The 5,343-nt window shown below is 42.2% G+C and overlaps 1 long non-coding RNA gene across 1 annotated transcript; it reads left to right on the top strand.

Annotated features, from left to right (window-relative positions):
* Positions 1-1,167: 1,167 nt before the first annotated feature.
* Positions 1,168-4,953, top strand: LOC119426314. Its single transcript, XR_005187612.1, has 3 exons — positions 1,168-1,271; positions 3,523-3,582; positions 3,945-4,953. It is a non-coding gene; the product is annotated as an uncharacterized LOC119426314 (long non-coding RNA).
* The last annotated feature ends 390 nt before the right edge of the window (positions 4,954-5,343 follow it).

Here is a 5,343-nt window from a genome sequence, read left to right as displayed (position 1 = left end):
TGAACAAAGGAGACCTCTGGATGGATGGATGGATGGATGATGGATGGATGTATGGATGATGGATGGATGATGGATAATGAATGGATGATGGATGGTTGGATGATGGATGGATGGATGATGATGCATGGATGAATGGATGATGTATGGATGATGAATGATGGAAGAATGGATGAATGGATGATGATGGATGGATGGATGGATGATGGATGGATGGTGAATGATGGATGGATGATGGATGGATAATGGATGATGGATGGATAATGGATGGATGATGGAAGGATGATGGATGGATAATGGATGGATAATGGATGGATGATGGAAGGATGATGGATGGATAATGGATGGATGATGGATGGATGATGGATGGATAATGGATGGATTATGGAAGGATGATGGATGGATAATGGAATGGCTGCCACAGACAGCTGACTTTAGAAAACACAAACAACTGCACCTCAGCCAGTTTTACACCCACGGAGCTCAAAGTTAGTGTGGTAGTAGCTGAGCATCATTACTAACACATTTTTACTTAAGTAATGTTTAGAAAAGTAGTAATTAATATTCAACAAGAGTTCAACTATCTGCTGGAGGGTCTCATCCAGCAAACGGTCTCAAAGGATGTTTTAAAATATAAAAACAGGATTTGTTCTTGCAGGGAGTCCTGGGAAAGATGGCAGCTTAAAAACACATGAGGAAAATTCTTGTCAAAGTTTAAACAAGAACCAAAGTTAAAGACGACTCATTTATGAAACAAAGCTCTAACATCGTTTGAAGAAATGCTCGTTCGGCGCAAATCTAAAATCATTTCCTGTGGAAACATCAACTGTTTTAAAGAACGACGTTGTTCCCAGTGCATGTGTCAGAGGTTCAGGGACTGCAGTGATCCAAAGTCTCTGTATCTTGGTCAACTGGAAATATTCTGCTTTTCCCTGGTTTTAGGTCAAATTTGACTTTTGTTTTTAGATTTTGTGTTAATTTTTTCTTAAAATGCTCAAACACTTTACACAGTTTCAGGCTAACAGGTGTTTCTTGACCTTCAATCTGTCCGTCTGCACCAAACATCCAGATGTTCTCTTCCCATGGAACTGCAGACAAACATGTTGGAGTACCAAGAACCACTCAATGTGTTTTTATCTGTTTTTTAATATTTATCTCTGCAGGTAAGGCAAAAGCTTCATCAGCAGCATCGTCTTATTGGTGGATCATCGGCGTCGTTGCTGCCGTGCTGCTCGTGGCTCTGGCAGGATTGTTGGCCTACAGGAAACTGAGAGGTAGAGCAGCAGGAAGTCAAACTTACACAGAATAACATGGAAACCTGAAACTGCACATCACACACGTGTTAAATCAAACACGTCTGCTGGTCACATTCAGCTCCACAGACATGAAAGAGTTCTGCTCATGGATTCCTCAACAATTCATCATAAAACTTTAAAACTGAATTTGATCAATCTGCTTTGATCGAGGAGAGATTTTATTCTAGAAAACAACGTGCAGAATGGATCCCTCACAGGTTCAAAAGACCCACCGTCTCTACAAATCACATATTTTTAATACAAATTATTCATATTCAGGTGACTCTAACACTGAAATTCAGGATCAACCTGAGAATCCCTGTCATAAATATAAGCAATGCATTCATGTGTACAAACAAAAACACATTTATTTTACTGAAGATGTGAACGATAGATGAATGTTTTTATTTCATTTATGCTTATTATTTACCTTTTCGTTATGGCCACACTCTTATAGAACCAGCTAACACAAAAAGTTGTTGTAGAACGAATGAATGAAACTTACAGAACATGATGACAGGATGGACTACAACCAGTTCACTTCTGGAGTCAACCTGATCCAAGATGGCTGCCGTAGTCACGTGACCTTAAAGTACGTCTGCAGTTCAGTCAGGCTTCCTGCTGCTCAGCCGTAGTGTGGTAGTAGCTGAGAGTCATCACAGCCCAACGCCTGCTCACATGTTGTGTGGGCTCTCTAGCAGCACCTGCTGATGTCGGCCATGTTGGTCTGTTCTGTCTGTCTGTCTTTTTGTCCATCAGTCTTTCTGTCTGCCCATCCATCCATCTGTCCATCCTTCTGTCCATTCGTCCTTCTGTCCACCCATCCATCCATCTGTCTGTCCATCCGTCCTTCTGTCCATCCATCCTTCTGTCCGTCCATCCTCCTGTCCATCTGTCATTCTGTCCGTCCATCCATCCTTCTGCCTTTCTGTCAGTCTGTCCTTCTGTCCATCAGTCCTTCTGTCTGCCCATCCATCTCTCTGTCCATCCATTTTTCTGTCCATTCATCCTTCTGTCCGCCCATCCATCCATCCATCCATCTGTCTGTCCATCAGTCCTTCTGTCCGCCCATCCATCCATCTGTCTGTCCATCCTCCTGTCCATCTGTCATTCTGTCCATCCATCCATCCTTCTGTCTTTCTGTCAGTCTGTCCTTCTGTCCATCAGTCCTTCTGTTCATACTTCTGTCTGTCTGTGTATCTGTCTGTCAGTCTCTCCATCTGTCCTTCTTTCCTTCCATCTGTCCTTCTGTCCATCAGTCCTTCTGTTCATACTTCTGTCTGTCTGTGTATCTGTCTGTCAGTCTCTCCATCTGTCCTTCTTTCCTTCCATCTGTCCTTCTGTCCATCCATACATCCATACATCCGTCTGTCTGTCAGACTCTCTGTATGTCCTTCTGTCCATCCGTCCTTCTGTCCGTCCATCCTCCTGTCCATCTGTCATTCTGTCCGTCCATCCATCCTTCTGTCTTTCTGTCAGTCTGTCCTTATGTCCATCAGTCCTTCTGTTCGTACTTCCGTCTGTCTGTGTATCTGTCTGTCAGTCTCTCTGTCTGTCCTTCTTTCCTTCCATCTGTCCTTCTGTCCATCCATCCGTCTGTCTGTCTGTCTGTCTGTCTCTCTGTCTGTCCTTCTGTCCATCAGTCCTTCTGTTCATACTTCCGTCTGTCTGTGTATCTGTCTGTCAGTCTCTCCGTCTGTCCTTCTTTCCTTCCATCTGTCCTTCTGTCCATCCATCCATCTGTCTGTCAGTCTCTCTGTCTGTTCTTCTGTCCATACTTCTGTCTGTCAGTCTCTCCATCTGTCATTCTGTCCATCCATCTGTCATTCTATCCATCCATCTGTCATTCTGTCCATTCATATGTCCTTCTGTACTTCTGTCAGTTTATCTGTCCGTCAGTCGCTCTGTCTGTCCTTCTGTTCTTCTGTCCAGCCATCCTTCTGTTTGTTTGTCCGTCAGTCTCTCCGTCGTCCTTCTGTCCATCCATCCTTCTGTCCATCTGTCTCACCATGTGTCCTTCTGTCCATCCATTTTTCTGTTTGTCCATCCATCCCTCCTTCTGTCTGTCCATTCGTCTGTCCTTCTGTCCATCCATCTATCCGTCTGTCCATTCGTCAATCTGACCTTCTGTTCTTCTGTCCATCCATCTTTTGTCCCTCTGCCCGAGTTTTTCTGACTCTTCTCATGCTGAATTAAATGTCACCAGATGAATTTTCTCCTCCTCCTCCAGGAAAACCTTCAAAGTCCACGAACGACCCTGAAGAGGAGTCTGAGCTGAACCGGGTCTAAGGTCAGTCATCAAAAACCCAAACACTGAAAACGAACACCATGTGGAGTCAGAGGACGACGGACTGACTGATATTTATTGTGTGACTGCTGCAGTTTATTTTAGAGAAGCTGATGTTTCTTTAAAACTAGACAAAGTTTTAATTTAATTCATCTAAACTCACTGCTGCTCACAAAAACCCGACTCGAGGAGATCTTCTGTAAACTTTAAAAACAGATATCTTCTGAATGTCAGGCAACAGTTGTAACTTTATTACATTTATCCAGATGCATTAAATGAATTAGGAAGTAAAATACTCATTAATATGATTCAGAGTAATGTGAAGTTAGAGACGAGCAGAGACATGAAGTTGTGTCCTCACTTAGTTTCAGATGCAGCAGCTCCCTGACGAGCCGCGGAGCTGGATGAAGACTAAAGGATGGACAAGCTGGGACGTCAAGGACAATCAAGAAGATGACAGTTGGACTCCACCTGGTCCACCTCCGCACTAACAGAACAAAGACAGCTGATGCTGGGGAGGAGTTGTTTGACTTGAAGGATCACAGCATGAACTTTAAAATGATTTGTTTGATTCGTTGGAATGTTCTTCATGGCCACACTCAGGTGTGATCTGAAGTTCAGGAGGAGTTGTTTTTCATGAGGGTTTCTCTGAGAGAGCAGCTATGGATCGTTTTTAGTTTACCCTTCACCCAGCTGATCTGACTTCATGTTGCAAAACAACCCTGATGAGGACGAATAACTCAGCAGAAGCAGGAAACACAAGATCTACAGAGAAGAGCTTTTACTCACGAGACTTCATGACGAGTCACATGAGACGTGACAGAACAAATGAGTCCGAGTCTATTCAAAGTATAAAGTATATTTACTTTATCATAAAGTCACACAGTGTCTGCTGATCATCGAGCTAACTTCTAGGGATAGTCTGTCTAATCTTTATCAGTCGTCTGGAGCTTTTCAGCTGTGACATCACTCATAACGTCTGGAGAACAGGGCAGAGGAGTTTGTCCAATGGAGGATAAAGCTAGCCAAACAAGGATGTGGTTTCATCATTTTCAGGCTTATTAAACAATTCTTTATTGTTTCTAATGTGTGCTGAGCATCAGTAGACCAACACCAAAAAAATCCAGGGCCAGTAATAGATACAGAGCAGGTACAATATCTAATTATAAGGATCTACAACCAGTTGGATCTTATTTGAAAAACAGTTATTTCAGCCTTAAAAATACAGTTAGCTGTTTGGTTTTTATAAATGTTTCAGATATAATATATATAATGATAACTTTGCATAGCACTAATACTGAAGCTAATAGCATTTGATGCAGAGCTTACACACACACACACACACACACACACATATATATATATATACAAACCGGATTCCAAAAAAAGTTGGGACACTAAACAAATTGTGAATAAAAACTGAATGCAATGATGTGGAGGTGCCAACATCTAATATTTTATTCAGAATAGAAAACAAATCAAAGATCAAAAGTTTAAACTGAGAGAATGTATCATTTTAAGGGAAAAATTTGTTGTTTCCAAATTTCATGGCATCAACAAATCCCAAAAAGTTGGGACAAGTCCATTTTTACCACTGTGTGGCATCCCCCCTTCTTCTTACAACACTCAACAGACGTCTGGGGACAGAGGAGACCAGTTTCTCAAGTTTAGAAATAGGAATGCTCTCCCATTCATGTCTAATACAGGCCTCTAACTGTTCAATCGTCTTGGGCCTTCTTTGTCGCACCTTCCTCTTTATGATGC

Source organism: Nematolebias whitei, chromosome 20, assembly GCF_014905685.2.
Source record: "Nematolebias whitei isolate Nwh7 chromosome 20, NemWhi1, whole genome shotgun sequence".
NCBI lineage: Eukaryota > Metazoa > Chordata > Actinopteri > Cyprinodontiformes > Rivulidae > Nematolebias > Nematolebias whitei.
This window is presented reverse-complemented; position numbering and strand designations above follow the sequence as displayed.